At 40.6% G+C, this 21,163-nt stretch overlaps 1 long non-coding RNA gene across 17 annotated transcripts in view; it reads left to right on the forward strand.

Moving 5' to 3' along the window:
- LOC132427182 (uncharacterized) overlaps positions 1-21,163 on the forward strand; it is a 204,976-nt gene that overhangs the window by 70,710 nt on the left and 113,103 nt on the right. For 15 of the 17 annotated variants that reach the window (XR_009519830.1, XR_009519832.1, XR_009519823.1 and 12 more), the window contains one exon: positions 14,945-15,061. This is a non-coding gene — a long non-coding RNA (uncharacterized lncRNA). Of the gene's footprint in view, positions 1-14,944; positions 15,062-17,498; positions 17,612-21,163 lie in introns of all 17 variants that reach the window. The other 2 variants (XR_009519818.1, XR_009519825.1) reach the window with 1 other exon arrangement.

Below are 21,163 nucleotides of genomic sequence, written 5' to 3' on the forward strand. Positions count from 1 at the left end.
CCTGCATCAGCAGGCGGACTCCCAACCACTGCGCCACCAGGGAAGCCCACCGGTCTCACATATTAAAATGATGATGTTTTGGAGTCACCACTAGGCTGCTGACTAGACTTGAAGCCCCTTGAGAACCAAGAACACTGTCCTTTTTCTCTTTTTTTTCCAGTGCTTATATATGCTCTCACACCTTAAGGGATGCTCAGAGGCACCCTGCTGGCTGCTTAACATGGATGTCTTCCAGCACACGTGTGAGCCGTGGACTTGACACATTTGGCAGCTCTGTGGGGCGTCTCAGTATTCTGAGCCTCCACTATGGAGGCGAACCCATACTTCACCTGGAATCTTCAGCCGGGAGACTGTATGCTATTTTTAACAGTGTCCCTTTTTTTTTTCCTTCCCAACATCGTTCTTTAACAAGGTCGTGTCATTATCAGTTATTTAATATTTCTAAAATTAGAAGCAGTTTCACCGCTGCGGCAGCTTCAGCGTTAGGCCAGACTCTTTGAGCCTCTCCTCACACTGGGGCTACTGATACAGGTTAGTGCTGAGGCTTCCTGCTCCTTCTTTTTCTAGCTTACAGTGAGTTCAAAATTCAGCCAGGCTCAACTTTTCGCTCTCCTTTGGTCGGGCTTTTCACTTATTTAAGGAATTGAAGTCGCCACCCTTAAGCCCGGGGATTGAGATTTGGCTGCGTGGTGGGTAGTCAATGCTCTGTACTCAGTGATCTCATCCAAGTAGCTCAAGATAGCCCGCTGACTGGCCTAGAGAACAGGCAAGGCAGAGAAAGGGGGGTGTAACAATGATTCCTTCCCAAGCAGCCCTTCCTGCTTCTTCCTAATAAAGCAACCGTGAGTTCTGGGTATCATCAAGAGGAGGCAAAGTGACAAACAAATAGAAGAAAGAAGGGAGGACGCAGACTGTTCATCACCTGTGGTGTGCCAGTCCCTGTGCTAAGGGATAGAGAGACCATTATAAATGCCATGGTCCTGCCCTCACCAAACTCCTGGTCCACATGCAAAGGGGAGACTGGGAGTGAAAGCTGGACCATGATTTACACCTATCCAGACAGTTTCCCTTAGCACTTCCTGGAATATAAAGAATTTTTTTTTTTTTTGTGGTACGCGGGCCTCTCACTGCTGTGGCCTCTCCTGTTGCGGAGCACAGGCTCCGGACGCACAGGCTCAGTGGCCATGGCTCACGGGCCCAGCCGCTCCGCGGCATGTGGGATCTTCCCGGGCCCGGGGCACGAACCCGTGTCCCCTGCATCGGCAGCTGGACTCCCAACCACTGTGCCACCAGGGAAGCCCTATAAAGAATTTTTGACTATCTTATGGAATCTCTGTGTTGCATGGGTACCATTACTATCCCCATTTTACAGAGGAGAAAACTGAGGCTCAGACAGGTTAAGTAACCTGTCCAAGGTTACTTTACTGATAAGGGACAAAACCAGGGCCGGAATGCAGATCTTCCAACTCCAACTTGGAAAAGTTCCATATTCCCACCTGCACTCATCTTCTCTCCTCCACCCAACAAGTCCTCAGTGAAATCTCACTATTGAGCTCCTGGCAGAGTCTATGGGTCCTTGTGCCATGTCTAAAGACAATAACTACTTCTCTTTCCACAAGGCTCCATGTAGACTGAAGAATCATTAATTAGATGTGCTGGAAATCCACAGTCCACCTTCAAGGGCAGCCTTCAAGTAGAGTCCTCAGGGCCATTAATTATTAGCCTGTTTCCATTTTCCATTGTGGAGTACGATTCTCAATACACCTACAACCTGGATGAATTATTTAACCTAAGTTACAGAGACAAAAGAAAACCTGTCCACCATCAACTGGCATGCATATGTGAGCTGTGATTCATGTAATTAGTATCATGCCTAGAACAGTGTAGATACTTAGAAAATAGTGGTTTTATATGGGATGAATAAATAAAAGGCTTACTGCCAAGATATTTACTCAAAGTGGAAAACCTCAGTGGCTCAAGTAGGCATATTGTTCACATCATACCAAAAAAAACAGCCTCACTGATTTTTTTTTCCCCCAATGGAACTGGCCCGGTGTTGAGTGTGTATCTGGGACAATTAGAGATTATGTGGGATTTTAGATTTGGTACGTGGCCCAGTTAATGCACATGACCTCTAATTACTGTGTGGGATAGTGAGAAAAAAATCCAAGGGTTATAGACTCAGAAGATTTGTGTTAAATCCTAGTTCTGCCTCCTACTTGGACCAATCATTTAATTTCTTGGAGCCCCAGTTTCCTCCTCTGTAAATGGAGATAACATCAACAGAGAGCTCAAGTATTGGTTGGTGAGTATATGCTGGCAATGACTGTGGAAATGCACTGTCCACCATCACCTGGGATGCAAGTGTGAGCTGTGATTCATGTAATTAGTCACCTGTGTCCTCATCAACGTTGAATGAGTGGAACAAACAGCCGGCTTTCTGATTATGGTGTTAATAATCATGAATAGTAATTAATTGGAAGTGGCTTGGGTCCTTGCTCAGGTATGTCACCCATCGAAACTGGAGGAAAACCTCCCTGAGTGCTGTTGGAAGGCCATGTGGATTCCATTCGAACTTTGGGGCCCCCCATGGTTATTTTGGAATCATCACCGGCTGAAAGCATCTGAGCGAAGAGCTTTGATATTCTCCCGCACAATGTGTTCAATCAGAGGATAAGGGACAACTGACTTCCCTGAAGCCAAACCAGAGCTGTGTGCTGAGTTGCAGTTTGCCTGTGTGTTCAGATTCTTTTCTACAGTTACCTCCAAGTGGGAGATGAAATGGGTGCTTCTGACCCTTAACAGAACCCTACTTGCTGAAGGGTAGCCAGAAAATGAGGAGGAGCTGTCATCCTCCTGGGGTTTGTTCTAACACCCCTTTCTCTTGGCAGACATATGGGTGAAGAACTCTGCCACAAAGTCTACAACAAGACAAGTTTAGGGAGTGGAGACAGGGTTTGACCAAATCCGTGCCCTCCAATACCTCATTTTGAGGAAATTGGGCATCAGAATAGAATAAGAACAGAGCAGACATATCCCAAGATGTAAGCCCCCTCCTTATTTCTATTTAAAAAGTTAACCTTTAATCTCCTTTGTACCTCGCGTTTTCTTTTCCATAGAAGCTTTGTCTTTGCTATCATTTCAGCAGTTTTTATCCCTGCTAGCTGCTAGCTGTGCTCCACTCCATCAGGCTAACCTGGATGATGCGTGAGCTATTAAGAGAACACACTGTTTCCTTGGGGAGTCATTTATTCCCATGATCACTGATAATAGAAAGTCCTTTTCTGGGCTTGATGCTAATGACTTCTCAATCCAGACTGGGTGCATTTTCTCCAATTGTTGGTTATTCTCGAGCTATCACCGCAGCCTTGTGGAAGCCAGGATGGAATATGCTTCGTGGATCCATTCTGTGCTCTGTTTTGTTGATTGTCAGCAAGGTGGATAAGGTAGTAGAAGTGAATGGGTGTTGGATAATCCTATTCATGAATAGACAAAGAAAACATGAAGTGCTTCTATTTTCCTTCTTGTTTGGAATTCGGAATGGATTGATAAACAAACAATGAGAAGGTGTCACTAGACTTTACCACTTCCCAATTCAAATCTAAATTTGAAAAGTGAGATTTCTCATAGGCACAGTGAGAAATATTTTTTAACTCCTTAAATGTTTAAATTTGAGTTAATATTATCCCTCATACACTGTTTGTTCCTCAGGGGAGCCATATTGTTTCTGTCAGCTCAGCTGAAAGTTCTGGAATTTTCTATGACTCTTTCTTTCTCATTCTGCATATATGGTGTCTAATTCTTCTACCTGTGTTTTTGTAGTTCTTAATTATTTTTGCCTTCTAATTTCTACCTACCTAGGTGTGATCACTATTATCTTGCTTTGAGTCACCTGAAAGGGCTTGTAACTGATCACCGTGGCCCCAAGCTCACTTGACTTCAGTCAGTCCTGGATCCAATTTTGAGATCAGTGTTCTGAAAGCAACATACCATTCCCTGCTCCAAACCATCACTGACTGCTCCTTTATAGTAAATAAACGCCATGTGAGATTTAAAGTCATTTGTAACCTACCCCAACCTACTCAGACCTTTCCAAGACTTTTCCCCTCCATTCCCTTTAACATCCAGCCACACTGATTCAGTCATCCCTTAAAATAGCTTTCTACTTTTTGTCTCCACCTCTATGCCCATTCTGTTACCTCTTTCTGGCCTTCCATACCTTTACATCCTAATGTGTACTTTTGAGTGCCTCTTTTTAATTCTTTAATAGTCAACGCAGACTGGACTTCCCTGGTGGCGCAGTGGTTAAGAATCCACCTGCCAATGCAGGGGACATGGGTTGGAGCCCTGGTCCGGGAAGATCCCGCATGCCACACAGCAACTGAGCCCATGCGCCACAACTACTGAGCCTGCGCTCTAGAGCCTGCAAGCCACAACTACTGAGCCCACATGCCACAACTACTGAAGCCTGCACACCTAGAGCCCGTGGTCTGCAACAAGAGAAGCCACCACAATGAGAAGCCCGCTCACCGAAACAAAGAGTAGCCCCCGCTCACTGTAACTAGAGAAAACCCGTGAGCAGCAATGAAGACCCAACACAGCCAAAAATAAGTAAATAAATTAATTAATTAAAAAAAAAAAGTCAATGCAGAATGATGTATCATAGTCATATGCATATCTTTTTTGTCTCCCCACTGGACAATGAGATCATAAAGGATAGAGCTATGCCTTATATATCTTTACACTCTCCACAATGCTTAACATAATATAATGCCTTATCATGGGTTCCATCCCTGGTCGGGAAACTAAGATCTTGCATGCCACCGTGGCACAGCCAAAAACAAACAAACAAAACCAAAACAAACATAATAACTTATACAGAATACACTGTCAATAGGTATATTTACTGAATGAATGAATGTGTAAATAGAGACAGAATCAACATATTGTTTAGACTTTGGACTACATCATACCCTGAAATATAGTGAATGGAAACATTTGCAAAATGAATTGATATTTTCAGTGCGCAATAGAATTGAGAATCTTAAATCTTTCTAGTCTCATCAAGGCCAGAGCTCCCTACTGTTCTCTTGCTTAATCCTTCCTCATTTTCATTTCCTTGGACCCTTACCCCTTCACCATCTCAGAAATACAACGTGCTATATAGAAAAAAATTTAAAAGCTGTTGGCATTTAAAGATTTGTGGCAGTTAAATCCCTTCTCCATAACTCTGCCAAACTGTCTCAACTATTCAAACACAGCCTGTAAATAAAGACGACTCTTTGTGATCAGATAATGGGCAAAACCATGCAGTGGGTCACTCTAGCCAAAGCCATCACTGAAACAAGTCAACAGTCTCCTGGAACCTTATCCTTTTTGCTGCTTTTACATTGACATCCCCACATTCTAGAAAACTGGCCTCCTCCTGATGTTTTGGAAGAGTGCAGGGTCCTACAGTGCAGTTCCAGTAGTCACTGGGACATGTATGGACATCTGTACAAGGGTATATTATACGTGAAAGCATGGCTCTTTTCATGTATGGGTTAGTTTTACCCCAAAGTTTCCAAGATCTTTTGAGGCAGAAAGAAAATGCAATTCTCAATTTATTCCTGCTTTAAAAAAGGGACTGAGTCCAAGGACTCCGAGGTTTGGTTTGGATGAACACCCAGAAGTTGGGATGACTATCTGAAGCTCTTGCATCTGCAAATTTGGGCTGGATCAACTGAGGACAGGCGTTGTCATGACATTTCCAATACTCCACAGTGCCATTCAGGCTGGAAAGGGGCATCTCCTTCACCATAATACATTAAAATTTGGGGAACTTGAAGAACAAACAGGAAAAGTAGGGAGAGAAGAAGGGAAAGTTTGATTTCTTTAAGTACTGACAGTCTTTCATTGTCTCCAAAGTTGTGATTATACTGCTTATAGCTGGGTCAGGCTATGACATACAACTGTTATGGGTTAATAATGGGCAACTTTACAATAGATCTGCAGATCCACAGAACTTGAGAGCTAAAGGAGGACCTTGGGGACCTTCTAGTCAAACCATCTTTTTATACAGATTATAAAGCTGAGGCTTGGAGAGAAGAAATGGCTTGCCAAGGACGCAGAGAGTAGAGCTGGGATTCATTCCAGAGTCCTGACATTTAGTCAACATGGTTATTCTAAATCATTACCCAGTCAGTTCTATTGTAGCACATCTAGATGGATTCAATGGGCTGTGATCAGAGTAAGGCTGAGTTTTACCGAAGTTCTCATTTTTATTTAAACTGACTTGATTTTTGTCAATTTATTTGTCGAATGAGGGCTTGAAGGGTGGGATGGATTAATAAAGGATGGGAGCTTTCAGCAGGGCCCAGTAGGACAGTCATTGCTGACATTCTTTTGCTGGGAAGGAGTAGTATTGAGAGTTCTGAGCCTTCAGGGGAAATGCTTTCCTTCGTAGTGGAATATGGCCTCCAAAGATTGGAGGAAAAAAGCTCATTTAACCAGAATCCAATTTAGGAAAGCATATGTCACCAACCAGAGAACTAACCAACCAACCAGCCAACCAGGAAATAAAGGAAATGGCACAGGGTGCCTGGAACCTTTCATCGAGCAAGGGCTGGAAAGTTGGGGAGTCTTGAGTCCAAAGCAAGAAGAGAGTTGCAGGCAAAAGAGTTGGCCAGAGGGTCCCCAAAGGCAAGTTGCTTCTGCACATAAACCTGTGGTGAAAGCCATATTTTAAAGCTCCTTCATGCGCTTCATTTTTGGTTTCTAATAGTTTCAGAATCTTCTTGATGGAAGAAATTTTATGTGTTTGCGAAACTCAGTTTTCTAATTTACCGATGCAGTGTATCTTTCAAATCTTACTAGCCTGAAAAATTAGATTTACACACAGGGTTATTAGTGATGTTTAAGTCTATCATGATAAAAAATCACACAGCAGGAGGAGCAAATTTGAAACAATCCTAGACAAGTGTGTTGAAGTCCACCCAAGATGAAGACTCTTTAACTATAGACCTTGCACAAGAAGGGAATCAGGATTACTTAGTTTAGTTAACTGCCTTAAGGTAAGTAAGGCATTTTTACCTCTTCCCCTATATTTTTTTTTTTAAATTTGGGAGTGATATCAAATGTATTAGATGATTGATTCAGTATCCAAGAAGTCTCAAGTCTGAAGCTGTGAACAGAGAAGTTAACTAACACAAAGACGTAAAGCAGTATGTCCTTTGATCAATGATCAAGGTTCTAATATACTGCATGATTTTACTGTGGAAAGTCAAATTATACACTAATTAATCCACTTATGACTTGAATAGGAAGTGGACACATATTTATGGAAAAAGAGGGAAAATTTTAGTGATTATAGCCTTAAAAGTTTCTTCCTAGGCAAAAGTCTCAGACAGTTCATGAAAGAGATAGATTGTAAAGCTTAGGGGCCAGAATGGGTCCACTGAGACCTGGTCGTGCTAGACTAACTTCTTTTTCAAAACAGGTTAACAGGGGAAATGCTATAGACATAATGTGTCTGCATTTCAGTTTTTCCGATGTGTCTGTACTTCACTGAAGACTACAGAGTCCTACAGACGGAAGGAATGATAGGCATAATGTCATCCCAAGCTTTTCTGATCTTATGAAGATGATGGTAGCTGATGCTACAATTAAACTAGACAATAGATAATCAGTGACCACTCTCAGAACTGATTAATGCATGGATGGAAACCTGGCACTCTATAGGATGCTTTTCTTGGTAGTTTCCAGTTTAACATTTTATATTAGAAAATTTGTTGAGCAGTATTATACATGGCAATTCGGGGTTGGTATCCAATAAGGTGATAAAGGAATCAGTAGCTGAGATTTCCCCAAGTCTGAAACCATGGGTGAAATATTGAAAGACATGTAATAGGGATAGATGTAAAGTGCTGGGGAAAATATTGAAGGTAGAAGGTGGGAAAGAAATGGCTGACATAGCAGACAGCACAGTGTGATGGCTCATTTTATCAACTTGACTGGGCAATGGGGTGACCACATATTTAGTTAAAAATTATTTCTAGGTATGTCTGTGAAGGAGCTTCTGGTTGAGATTAACATTTAAGTCAGTAGACTGAGCAAAGCAGATTACCTTCCCCAGTGAGGGTGGGCCGCATCCAATTCATTAAAGGCCTGAATAGAATAAAAAGCTGAGTGAGAAAGAATTCTCCCCCTCTGCTGGGCTGTCTTTGAGCTGGGACGTCAGTCTTCTGCCTTCAGACTCGGATTCAGACTGGAACTTAGACCAATGGCTCTCCTGTTTCTCAGGCCTTTGAATTTACACTAGAACTATGCCATCAGCTCTCTCCCTCCACCCTGACTAATAACAGCTCCCTCCTTCACACACACAAAAAAAGACAGGTGGAGAGGTGGAGGATGCTAAACTTTGTATAAGTCAAGAGAGTCAATGACTAGAGCACATCTTTGGTCTAGAACAAGCAAGGCAGTATCTTACTTATTACTCTGATCAGATTATAGAGTATCATGTTCAGTCCTGGTAATCCCAGTATAGGAGGAAAAAGGTCAAGCAGGAGGAAGTCCAGAAGGAAACAACCTAGGCAGATGACGCATCCAAAGTCATGCCAGTAAAAAATAGTCCAAAGAACTGAGGGTGTTCTTTCAGGGAAAACATTTCAGGGAAGGATATAACAGCTGACTTCAAGTTCTCAAACTGCTATCAGCCAGAAAATGAATGATACTCCTTCAATGTGATTCCAGGCAGCAGTGCCATAGAATGAACATTTTAAGGACAAAGAATTTAGCCCAATCTAAGGAATCACTTTCTAAAGATGGACTAGACTGAAATGAGAGTATAAGCTTTCTTCATGGAATCCATGTGACATTAAGTGCTGGGTAGCTTGGGTTTCCTGGTAAGAGTAAGATTGGCATCAGTTATCTTGAAGATGCTTTTCAATGCTTTTTTAATCTATGAAATTGCTTTTCGTAGGGAAAGTGATGGTTAGTCAAGCAAATAGTATAATGTGATAAAATACTATTTAATAGAAGACACTTTTCAAAGGACTTAATTCATTTATAAGCAAACTGTTAACATCCACTTTCTGAAGTAGGTTCCCTATGAAACTTTCTGTGTGAATACTTTTTAGTTACTTCAGTTTAAATGCCTATGTCTTTTTGAAAGTAACATTAAGGATTAAAAAAATACTGTAACACAGATTTTTCACTAATTCAAGCATTAAAAAAAAAATTAGCCTGAATGAATCCCACTGTTTTGAACACGTGAACGACAGGTACTAGAGAAAAAGTAATAATAAAAACAGCAGCTTAGCTTGGTTGAAAGTGCTTACCATGTGCTGGTTATGGTTTTAAGCATGCATTCATTCACTGACATGAATTTACTCTCTTAATCTTCATAGCAACGACATGAAGTAGCTACAATTATTATTTCCATTTCTACAGATAAAGAAACTAAGCCATAGGGAGGTTAAACAATTTGTCGCAGGATATACTGTTTCTTTAAAAACTTTTATTTTATTGAAGTATAGTTGATTTACAATGTTGTGTTAGTTTCTGGTGTACAGCAAAGCGACTCAGCTTTATATATATACATATATTCTTTTTTAATATTCTTTCCCATTATGGTTTATTACAGGATATTGAATATCATTTGCTGTGCTGTACAGTAGGACCTTGTTGTTTATCCATTCTACGTATAATAGTTTGCATCTGCTAATCCCAAACTCCCAGTCCATCCCTCCCCCACCCTCCTTTCCCCTTGGCAACCGCAAGTCTGTTCTCAATGCCTGTGAGTCTGTTTCTGTTTTGTAGATATATTCACTTGTGTCATATTTTAGATTCCACATGTAAGTGATATCATATGATATTTATCTTTCCCTTTCTGACTTACTTCACTTAGTATGATAATCTCTAGATGCATTCATGTTGCTGCAAGTGGCATTATTTCATTCTTTTTTTATAGCTGAATAGTATTCCATTGTACGTATCAGGATGTATTGTTAATCAGAAGCAAAGCTAGAATTCTTTTTTCTTTTTTTTTCAAAGCTAGAATTCTGATTCTAGAGTCTACATTCTTATTACCACAATATTTCTTTTAAGGAAATTTTCGATTTTACAGAGTTGCATGTAAAAGTAAACCTTGGAATCTCTGCATGTGTTCCTTGGACACCCTACACGTGGGCAGCCTCATAAAAAGTATCAACTGCGATGGTAGACAAATGGTTTCGTTGCTTGAGCTCACACTTCCATTGAGACAGGTATGCAGGTCGAACATCCCTGTGATCTAGTAATTAGTTGATGTTTCTAAGTAATCCCCAAAGAATATTGCCTTGGCAGGCTGCAACTTGAACTTTTTGGGTGCTTTGCTTCTAATATTGCACCGATTAGAACTCATCTGAGCTGCATCTGTCTTGGGAAATTTGACTTCATTAGACCTGAACTCAGATCCTAACTCTGTTTCTTACAAGGTATATGGATTGGGGCAAATTAACTATACCAGGTGACAGCTTCCAACTTGTGAAATGGATACCTACTTTGCAGAGTTTTGGTGAAGAATCCATGAGGTGTTATGTATAAACTTCCTTGCAAAGATGTGACACATAAAATAAGTATTCTAGAAGTGGGACTTCTTTTTTTTTTATTTGATAAATGCTATATATTCTACTTAAAATTTTTTCGATACTGCTGGTTGAGGGAAAAGTTTCTCCTTGTAATCTGAGTTTCTGTTTGAAGATAAGAATCACATTGAGAATGGCTTCCAAATAGTTCGTCAAGTTTAAATAGGCTCCTGTGTGCCTCCAGTGGGGAGTTAGCTGCATTCCAATGCCATGTGTAACTGGGGATTTTTCATGCTTTACACAAACATTACAGTGCATCTTAAATTTCCCCCATTATAGGTATTAATGATATGATTGTGTTGTAGACCTGGCCATGTGAAATATACTTTCCATGAGGTGCCCAGGCTTTCCACAAACATATTGGGCACCTATTGTGTTCTTGCCTCAGAGTAATATGAGTATTATGCTTATGGAGTAGGCAAAAGCTCTAGAATACAATGTAAAAAAAGGTTACATTACAAAGTGCTTTGCAAACATGGAGAATAAATAAGGGCAGAAGAAGGGAAATCCTTCTACCTACAACAAACTCACGTATTGTGTGTGGTTCATGACATAGATGTATATATTTGTCAAAATTCATCAAATGATACACCTAAGATTCGTACATGTCACTGTATAGAAATTTTACCTTATTTCCAGTGCTTTCTAATGTACTCTTCATCTGAGTTCTTTAGCTCTAAAATTTGTTTGGTTCTTTTTCAGAGTTTCAATCTCTTTGGTAAAGTATTCCTTCTGTTAATTTTCTCCCCGAGCTCATGGTACATCTTTCTGAGGTTTCTTGTAGCTTGTTGAGTTTCTTCGTGACAGCTATTTTGAATGCTCTATACGTTTTAGCAATATGCCATAACGGAAAGTTTGGTTTCTGGAGAACTGTCATTCTCTTTTCCCAAAACACTAATTCATAAAGATATATGAACCCCTATGTTCATCACAACATTATATTTTTTAACATTTTCAAAAATTAATAAACTCTATTTTTATGGAAGTTTTATATTAACAGCAAAATTGAGCAGAAGGTGCAAAGATTCCCATTTACCCATATGTGCCCAGCCTCCTCCATTACCAACATCCCTCACCAGGGTGGTACATTTGCTACAGTCCATGAGCCTACAGCGACACATCATTATCACCCAAAGGCCATAGTTTAATACATTAGAGTTCACTCTTGGTATTTTACGTACCATGGGTTTGGACAAATCATCACAGCATGATTTACGATAGCCAAGATATAGAAATAATCTAAGTGCCTATCAGTGCATGAATGGATAAAGAAGATGTGATGTGTATGTATACACACACACACACACACACACACACACACACACACACTAAAATACTACTCAGCAGTAAAAAGAAGAGAAATCTTGCCATTTGTAACAGCATGGATGGACCTTGAGGGTATTATGCTAAGTGAAATAAGATGGAGAAGACAAATACTGTGTGATTTCACTCATGTGGAATATAAAAAAACAACCAAACAAAGTCAATGAACAAACCAAACCAAAACAAACATGTAGATACAGAGAACAGAGTAGTGGTTACCAGAGGGGTTGGGGGTGGAGGGAGGGTGAAATATGTAAAGGGAGCCAACTATATGATGATGGATGGAAACTAAACTTTTGGTGGTAAGCATGCTATAGTGTATACAGAATTAGAAATATAATGTCGTGCACAAGATGCTTATATAATTTTATAAACCAATGTTACTTCAAAAAATTTAATTAACTAAAAAATTTGACCTTAAAAAGAAAAGAGAAAACACTGAATTTTAAGCTTCTCTTTCTTCATCAATGAAACCAAAACCTGGAGTCATATTTGCAAAGCATAATGCCTGGAGATAGCAGTGTTCTGTTAGGGACAGCAATCCTTCAAAACAGGAACTTTTCTCCAAAACAAAGAGGTCATATACTTAATATATAAAAAGCTCACGCAACTCGCTAATAAGAAACCACTGAAACTTCAATAGAGAAATGGGAAAAAAAATAAGTGAACTTAAAAGTTTAAAAAGAACTATACATAGCCAGTAACCATGAAATAATTTTCCAACTCATTTCTAAAATAATGATAAAGTAATCTCTTCTGAGGACTTACAAGGTTTATATGCATAATCTCAATTAATATAGATGATTAATAAACTTGCCGAACAAATTCAACCTCACCAGTATTTTAAAAAGGACAATTAAAATAATAACTTACAGTTTTTTCTAACAAAATAATGAAGTTTAAAAAAGTATAACAGGGCTTCCCTGGTGGCGCAGTGGTTGAGAGTCCGCCTGCCGATGCAGGGGACAGGGGTTCGTGCCCCGGTCCGGGAAGATCCCACATGCCGCGAAGTGGCTGGGCCCGTGAGCCATGGCCGCTGAGCCTGCGCGTCCGGAGCCTGTGCTCCACAACGGGAGAGGCCACAACAGTGAGAGGCCCACGTATCACAAAAAAAAAAGTATAACAGTGCTGGGTAGAGTGTGATTGAATAATCACTCTCAAATATTTCCAGTGGGATATAATTTATTACCACTTTTTGGAAAGTGTTTTTGCCATATGGATTAAGAGTTTAAAAAGGAAATATACTCTTAGAATTAGTAATTCCACTCTGGGATCTTTTATAGGAAGTAGTCAAAAGTATACAAAAGTGCAACTATAAAAATGTTCATGCCGGACTTCCCTGGTGGTGCAGTGGTTAAGATTCCGCACTTCCACTGCAGGAGGCATGGGTTCGATCCCTGGTCGGGGAAGTTCTGCATGCCGCATGGTGCGGCCAAAAAAAAAAAGTTCATTCCAACATTCTTTATAATTTCAGTACAACTGAAAACAATCTGAACATCTACTATAAAAGGTTGGTAAATGGCTTAATGGAGTGTACTCACATATTGGAGTAATGGAGCCCTGTCCATTTCCCTTCCTGGGGTCCCTAATTGTCATCCGATCACTGATCAAGGTACCTGAGGGGTCCAAAGAGAGGGGAACCTTTCATCTTCTTGTTCTGCCCTGGAGAGTAGGGAAACATTTAAGGCCAGATTTACAGGTTGTCTTCTAAGCTTTTGTGCATTTCCAAGGGACAGAAACGTCTTACAGGGAGAAAGGCTGATGGTTAGGCAGGCATATTTTCATGTATTTCCTTTATCAGTCCCTTTCTCCTTCTTTTCCTCGTTCTGTCATCCTTTCCCTTGTCACTTCCTCTCCCATCTTTCTCCTTACCAGGTTCTCCGGGCACTGAATGAATCCTAGGACTTAGGAGAGGGCGCCTGGTCTCTGTCTATATGAGGAAAGCACGTGGGTTATTGCAAATGTTGGGACCCCTTCCTTGTGCTCCTCCAGGCCCCTGTACACAGTCCTGTCACTCTGTATTGTACTACCTGCTTACTTGTCTGCTTTTTCCACTAATTCCTCGAGGACAGGAATATTGCCTTATTCATCTTGGCGACCCTAGATTTAATATATGAAATTAAATATGTTAATTTCATATATTAAATTGAGAGATTAGATAAAATAGTGGTTTAGTTCTGTATTCAGACTACCTGGGTTTTCATCGTGGCTTTGCCATTTCTTAGCTGTCTGACTTTGATAACACGCTTATCTGTATCTCAGTTTCTTTATTTGTAAAATGGGATTCATCAAAGCTTCTAAACTTACGAAGTGACTGTATTAAACGCGTTAATACACGTCAAGTTCTCAGAACAATGCCTAGAGGACTGTAAATCCTCAGTAAACGTTGGCTGATATTAATATTCACATTTCATAGCAATTATTCTTTTTATAGAAAAATTGCTCTGTTGAGATAAACATAGCCTTCCTGGTCAATGAGTTCTAATCACCAGATAATCAATAAGTTTGCCTTGGGGACACAAACGCACATTATTTATCACTTGGAGTTCATTCCAAGTGTTTGCCACGATGTCTGGTAAATAGTAGGTGCTCATTACGTGTTCAATGAGTAGATAAAAATATGGATCGGTGGTAGACATAAAAAGGGGAGAAATTTGTAGCTGCTGTAACAAACATAGTGCCTCGTTTTTGGTGTCTCAATGACTGTGGAAGTTCTCTGGTTTGAAATTGGACATATCCCATCTTTTAGGGGGAGGCCACATGGCTTAATGGGAAGAGGCAAGGGGATGGAGTCAAGTGATTTGGCTCTAAACTGGGCTGTGCCACTTAGTAGCTGTGTGACTTCAGACAAGTCAACTGCTTTGGTCCTCTGTGTTCTCTGTAAGATAAGGTTAACATTCCGCACCTCTTGGAGCTGTTATCTTATTGCTGTTATTGTTGTCTCACTTTGTTTTTTGTTTTGTGTGCACAGTCTTTATTTCAAAGATTTGTTAAAATACCATTGGTTTATTCCTCAGGGCAAGCGCAGTGTCCATGCTCTGCAGAAACTTAGGAACTGTTACAGAACTTTACAGAAAAGAGGACAACACTTTAGCTGAAGCCTGCCTGCTGACCATGGAACTAAATATGATCAGGTGTGTAGATCACTTACTATAGTGTATGTATGTATGTATGTATGTATTTATTTGGCTGTGTTGGGTCTTCGTTTCTGTGTGAGGGCTTTCTGTAGTTGCGGCAAGCAGGGGCCACTTGTCATCATGGTGTGCGGGCCTCTCACTGTCGCGGCCTCTCGTTGCGGGGCACAGGCTCCAGATGCGCAGGCTCAGTAGTTGTGGCTCACGGGCCCAGTTGCTCCGCAGCATGTGGGATCTTCCCAGACCGGGGCTCGACCCCGTGTCCCCTGCATTGGCAGGCAGATTCTCAACCACTGAGCCACCAGGGAAGCCCACTATGGTGTATTATAGTTACTCTTATTTCAGACCGTTTTATGTTGATTCACAGGCTCAGTGGTGAGGCTCCTGAAATCTAGTTTTCTGTCTGATAAACAGTGAAGATTGGTGGTCATGAAGCTCTCAGAGGTGACATGTAACCAAGAACAGGGAGGTTACTCAAATCAGGGCAGTTATTGAAGATCAACATGGAAAGAAAATTTGTTACATATGGACTTAACGGAAAGTACGCCCTAATTTACGTCAAGCTAATCCACGAAGCTGCTCCTGGGAGTATGTCTGGAATTGTCTGTGTGATGCATTATATCAGAGATTGTATTCTGATTATATTCCTTTAATTCAATCAAAGGGGTTGCCTTGGGCTGACCTGTAGTAGATTGTGACATCAAATCATTGTCTGGAGCTAATACACAGAATACAAATGGGGTTTTGTCTTTTGACTTAAGAAGCAGAAACATTTTATTGAGAATATCTGCAACAAGGCTGTTATCTAGAATTGTTTGGCTATTTGGAGTGTCCAGGGCTGTCTAGGCGGGATTCCGATTTGCAGTTTTTGCTTTCATCAAATACTTCTGTAAGCACTCACTGTGTGCCAGGAGATGTGTGAGGTGCTAGGGACCCAAAGATGAACAAAATACTGTCATATTCTGGCTTGAAGGAGCTCACCCTCATGGAGGAGAAAAACGTTAATTTTTAAAAATGTAGTTGTATCCATGTTCTAGCAGAGATGTGTGGAAAGTGCTGTGAGGCACAGAAATAGGAGTAATTATTCATCCTGGAGCATCACAGAGAAGGTGGGACTTTGGGTGGCTCTTGAAGGACAAGTGGGGGCTGACCAGAGAAATAAGAGAGGGGTGTCATTCCGGAGAGAGAAAAGAACACTGGCTGAAGGAGCATGGCGTGGAGACATCCACCACGTGGGTGGTCGGAGCCCAGAGAACGTGGTGGAGCGGTGAGAGAAGGGTGAGGTTGTTACTGACCAGGGTTCTTGGCCTTCCCCAAGAAGGGCCTTCCTCTTAGGAATTGATAAGAGGCCAGACAAGAAATTCAGGCACAGCTTTACTGGGGCCCCAGTGCAGAAGGGGGGGAGCGAAAACAAGTAACAGGTTCCCTCGCTCTGTCCCTGAGGGTGGGGTGAGCTGCTTCCTTATACAAGGTGAGGGTGGGGGTGTGTCCAGGGGTTGGGCTGAGGCGGGGCTTAGATGGTTTGCCCACCCCTTTGGTGGTGTTGAGTGCAGGGGGCATGTGCAGTACCCTGCTTTTGCCCCCGACACCCTGTTTTTGCTCCTGGCTCTTCAGAAGTGGCAGTTGAGTTTTTGGAAATTTTCTGTCTTGTCCATAATTTGCCCCAAATGCCCATGCACGCAGTTATTTTTAGTCCCCCATAGTTTCTATGTATTTCGTTACTCGAGGAAACATTTGTCCTGGTGCAAGCAGTGCAGCAAAGGGTCCCAGGTCCCAGTTCCCAGTCTGTCTCAAGGTCACACTGTTGAAGACCTCAACAGGTGACTTTTTTGAAAGTTAAGAAATAGGACTCTAAAATGACGTAAGTAATCAAAGTCTTGTTTACTGCAAAATCTAAAAAAATACTGCAAAGTTGCCTGAAGTGAAATGGTAAAGTTCTGTTTTTCCTCCCCTGCCAGGTTCCAAATCCCACTCCCAGAGAGAACCGTGATTGACAATATTTTTAATAAATGCATCCGTAGGTTTTCTATGCATCTATGACCCATATAGGTGCAGTATGTGTGCATTCGAAAACACATTTTTCCAAAAATGGAATCAATATTTATGTACAATTTGCTTTATTGTCCATGTAAAATTAGATTTTTAGACATCATTCCACATCAGTCCATTTATTTCTGTCTTATTATTTTGAATGGCTGTATGGTAGTCCATCGTCTAGGGGGGGGCTGCAACTCTGGAAATTTCCACTGACTTTCTTAGATCTCAAGTAAAGATAGAAGATAATATAGATAATCATTCAAAATATACTTTTGGGTTAAAACCATCCTGCTCGTGGGAGGGGTAATTGTCCTCCCAGGTCTCCTAGAGTTACTCATCTCCACAGAAGTACCATGCTATTTGGTTTGAACAGGGGTTCTCAGCATTTTTCTGTTCGTAGGATTGTTGCAGAGGAGTTGGCGCTGAGAGCTAGATGTTGAAGCATCATCAGAGGCTCATCAGGCAGGAAAGCTTAACTCTGCTCTGAGCTGAATGCCGCTGGGCTGGATTCAGGTGGGTGGGTGACTGTTTTTCTCATTTTAATCTGTTAGTCAACACACAAGTTTTGAATACTTGTGCCCAGTATCAAGCAGCAGGGAAAACATGATTCCTGCCTTTGAATAACTTATTATCTGGTTAGAGAAACAAGACTCATGAAGTAGTTAGTGTGATCCATTAAGCTGTATGTAAGTGGTGTTGAATTATGTCCTATAGAAAAGCGCTGTAGCCACCGCAAAGAAGGATGAGATGAGTGTGGGCTAGGGTAATCAGGGAGGTCTCTCTGGGTTGCGTGAGATGTGAATGGACCTAGGAGGATGAGTAGGACTCGAATAAACAGGATACTGAAGAGGGAATTTCCAGTCAAACCCAGTGCACGGTCATACCCATGCAGTTGATTGATAGGAATATTCAATCCAGTTGTTTGATTAAATAAAAGGAAAGGTCTACATTTTCTGTCTGTAGTCTTCAGACACCAAAGCATCCTACAATACTCCTTTGCTCATGAGTCACAAATTTCTCCTGGTGAATAAAGAAAATAATAGTCACTTCCTATCATGAAGATAAATTGTACAGCTCTGATACCGCTGATGGTTATGCCTCATCCCTCCTATTTTCAGGCATGTCATCACTTTTATTACCTCGGTTGCTGGAGAACTTTGATTCACTGCTGGTTCTAAAACCAGGGCAAGATGTTATGTTTGATTTTCAGATGTTTTGACAATAATCAGAAGATAGCCCAAGATTTATGAAAGAAGAACTGTCTAAAATGGATAGGATGCTGTTATGAACTCTGGTCCATTGAAAAACCATGGTGTTGGTGACTTCAGAAAAGCCTTTGAGTCCACCTTTACTCCAAGTATTTTCTCAGTGTTGTGTTCCCAGGGGATACCTCAATCTTCCGTAGGTTTCCCTAGATGTGTGTCTTAGAGATTTCTCTCTTAACCCAGGTTATGGGAAACCAAGGGAGGTTTTTAAATCTAAGTGGACAAAGGATCTGAGAGAATGAAGACTATCCTGGGAGTTAGAAGACCTGGTTTATATCCTTCATCTGCCATTTAATTTGCCTTATGATCCTGGGCAAGTTACTTCACTCACTTGGAGGGATTAATGTTGTGAAAATAAGAAATGTTGTTCAATGAGGCAGAATGCTTTCTCTAAAACCCTCTCAAAAACACAAGGTTGAACTAGCTCAGGTGTTCTTATCATAGGGAATTGTGGATGGACGTGAGGTCAGTCTTGAACCTCTTCAGTTTTATGCAAAATTTGGTGTACATGTGTATATTTCTGGAGAGAGACTCCATAGCTTTCATTAGATTTCGAGAGAAGTTCATGACTCCCCCAAAGTTAATCATTTCTGGATGATAGAAATTCTAAAGGCTTTCTAGGTTTGCAAATGTTATCCTTCTTTGATTTTCTATCTTTGTAGTAAGACTTATAGAGTAAATATTTTTACAGGGAGAGGACTGGCAGAAATCCCTTTAAATCACACTTTCTTCACTTTAATCTGAGGCTAATTTCATATCATGGAGGAATATATTTTACTAGAGAATTCTATGCATACCAAAGTCTTATAATTTTTGGTCTGTTAACCTTGGAGTTGTTTATATGCCAACAGTGTTTTTTATTGCATTATTAACACTGGCTACTCTAAATGACTCTGGGGAGAAAACATTGCTCCTTTGACCCAAGAGTCTTCCCCAGGGTTGTCTGCGATCTATCCCTGAATTAAGAAGTTAGGTATTCCAGGGGAAACATTTATTCACTATCTTACTTTACTTTCCTGACAAAATATCTTTTCTGAGTCGTTTACTCTTATTTCCTCAGTGTTTACATTTTTAGATGGTCACTATAAGGCTGTGCCTTTGAACAAAGAATCTGTGTTTTCCATAGAAGCAGAATGAAGGCATTGTTCGGTGTTACCCAACGTCTCCTATATAAAAACCTCTCCTGTATAAATATAGTCAATAATATCCTTGGGGAAAAAGTCTTTGAAAAATGAATTAGTAAGCTTTCTATTAAAAGGTGACGTATGCAGTTTATTTCCCTTTTGGCTTTATCTGCCAGTACTCTCAGAGCTTGTCCACGCTCAAGTGTAATTTACAGGAGTTTATTCATTATAGGTATTTGCATGCCTCTATCTTCCTATATTCACTCCACTTTTATAATTTACAATTTTTGTGGATTATAAAATAATAAGTTTGCATTGAAAAAGATTGTACAGAAGAAAGTAAGAATCATGAGTACTCTCATCATTAGGAAAAACACATGTTAACTTTCTGGCTTCCAGTGTTTCTTTTATGCATAGGTACCCTTTACATAATGCTGCAAATTGTATACATACTGTTATATAAACTCCCTTTTTATTATATTAATATTTATAATATTAATATACTATGAGCGTTTTCCATTCCTATTTTCTTTTTTTAATTAATTAATTATTTTTTTAACATCTTTATTGGGCTCTAATTGCTTTACAATGGTGTCTTAGTTTCTGCTTTATAACAAAGTGAATCAGTTATATGTATACATATAACCCCATATCCCCTCCCTCTTGCGTCTCCCTCCACCCTCCCTATCCCACCCCTCTAGGTGGTCACAAAGTACCGAGCTGATCTCCCTGTGCCATGTGGCTGCTTCCCACTAGCTATCTGTTTTACATTTGGTAGTGTATATATGTCCATGCCACTCTCGCACTTTGTCCCAACTTACCCTTCCCCCTCCCCATGTCCTCAAGTCCATTCTCTATGTCTGCGTCTTTATTCCTGTCCTGCCCCTAGGTTCTTCAGAACCATTTTATTTTTAGATTCCATATATGTGTGTTAGCATATGGTATTTGTTTTTCTCTTTCTGACTTACTTCACTCTGTATGACAGTACCTAGGTCCATCCACCTCAGTACAAATAAGTCAATTTTGTTTCTTTTTATGGCTGAGTAATATTCCATTGTATATATGTGCCACATCTTCTTTTTAATTAATGTAATTTATTTTATTTTTGGCTGCATTGGGTCTTCGTTGCTGTGTGCGGGCTTTCTCTAGTTGTGGCGAGCAGGGGCTACCCTTCGTTGCGGTGTGTGGGCTTCTCACTGCAGTGGCCTTTCCTGTTGCGGAGCATGGGCTCTAGGTGCGCGGGCTTCAGTTGTTGTAGTGCACGGGCTTGGTTGCTCTGCGGCATGTGGGATCTTCCCAGACCAGGGCTCGAACCCGTGTGCCCTGCATCAGCAGGTGGATTCTTAACCACTGCGCCACCAGGGAAGCCCCCTATTTTCTTTAAGAGCATGAGTTTTGATGATAGTATGATGTTCTATAATAAAGATCTACTATTATTTTAAATAATTCTAAGGTTGACATCTTTATGCATAAATGTTTGTTCTCCTTTTTATTTACTTAGAATAAATATCCAGAAGTGGAATTACTAAACTTATTTTAAAGATTTTCATTAATATTGAAATTTTTCTTTCCATTAATGTTGCAGCAACTTATACTTCACACCAGCAGTGTTTGAGGGTAGCTGTTCCCTCACACCATTGTCAACACTGAGCAGGATTTTTTTCGATTATAAGAAA

This window comes from Delphinus delphis, chromosome 6 (genome assembly GCF_949987515.2).
Source record: "Delphinus delphis chromosome 6, mDelDel1.2, whole genome shotgun sequence".
NCBI lineage: Eukaryota > Metazoa > Chordata > Mammalia > Artiodactyla > Delphinidae > Delphinus > Delphinus delphis.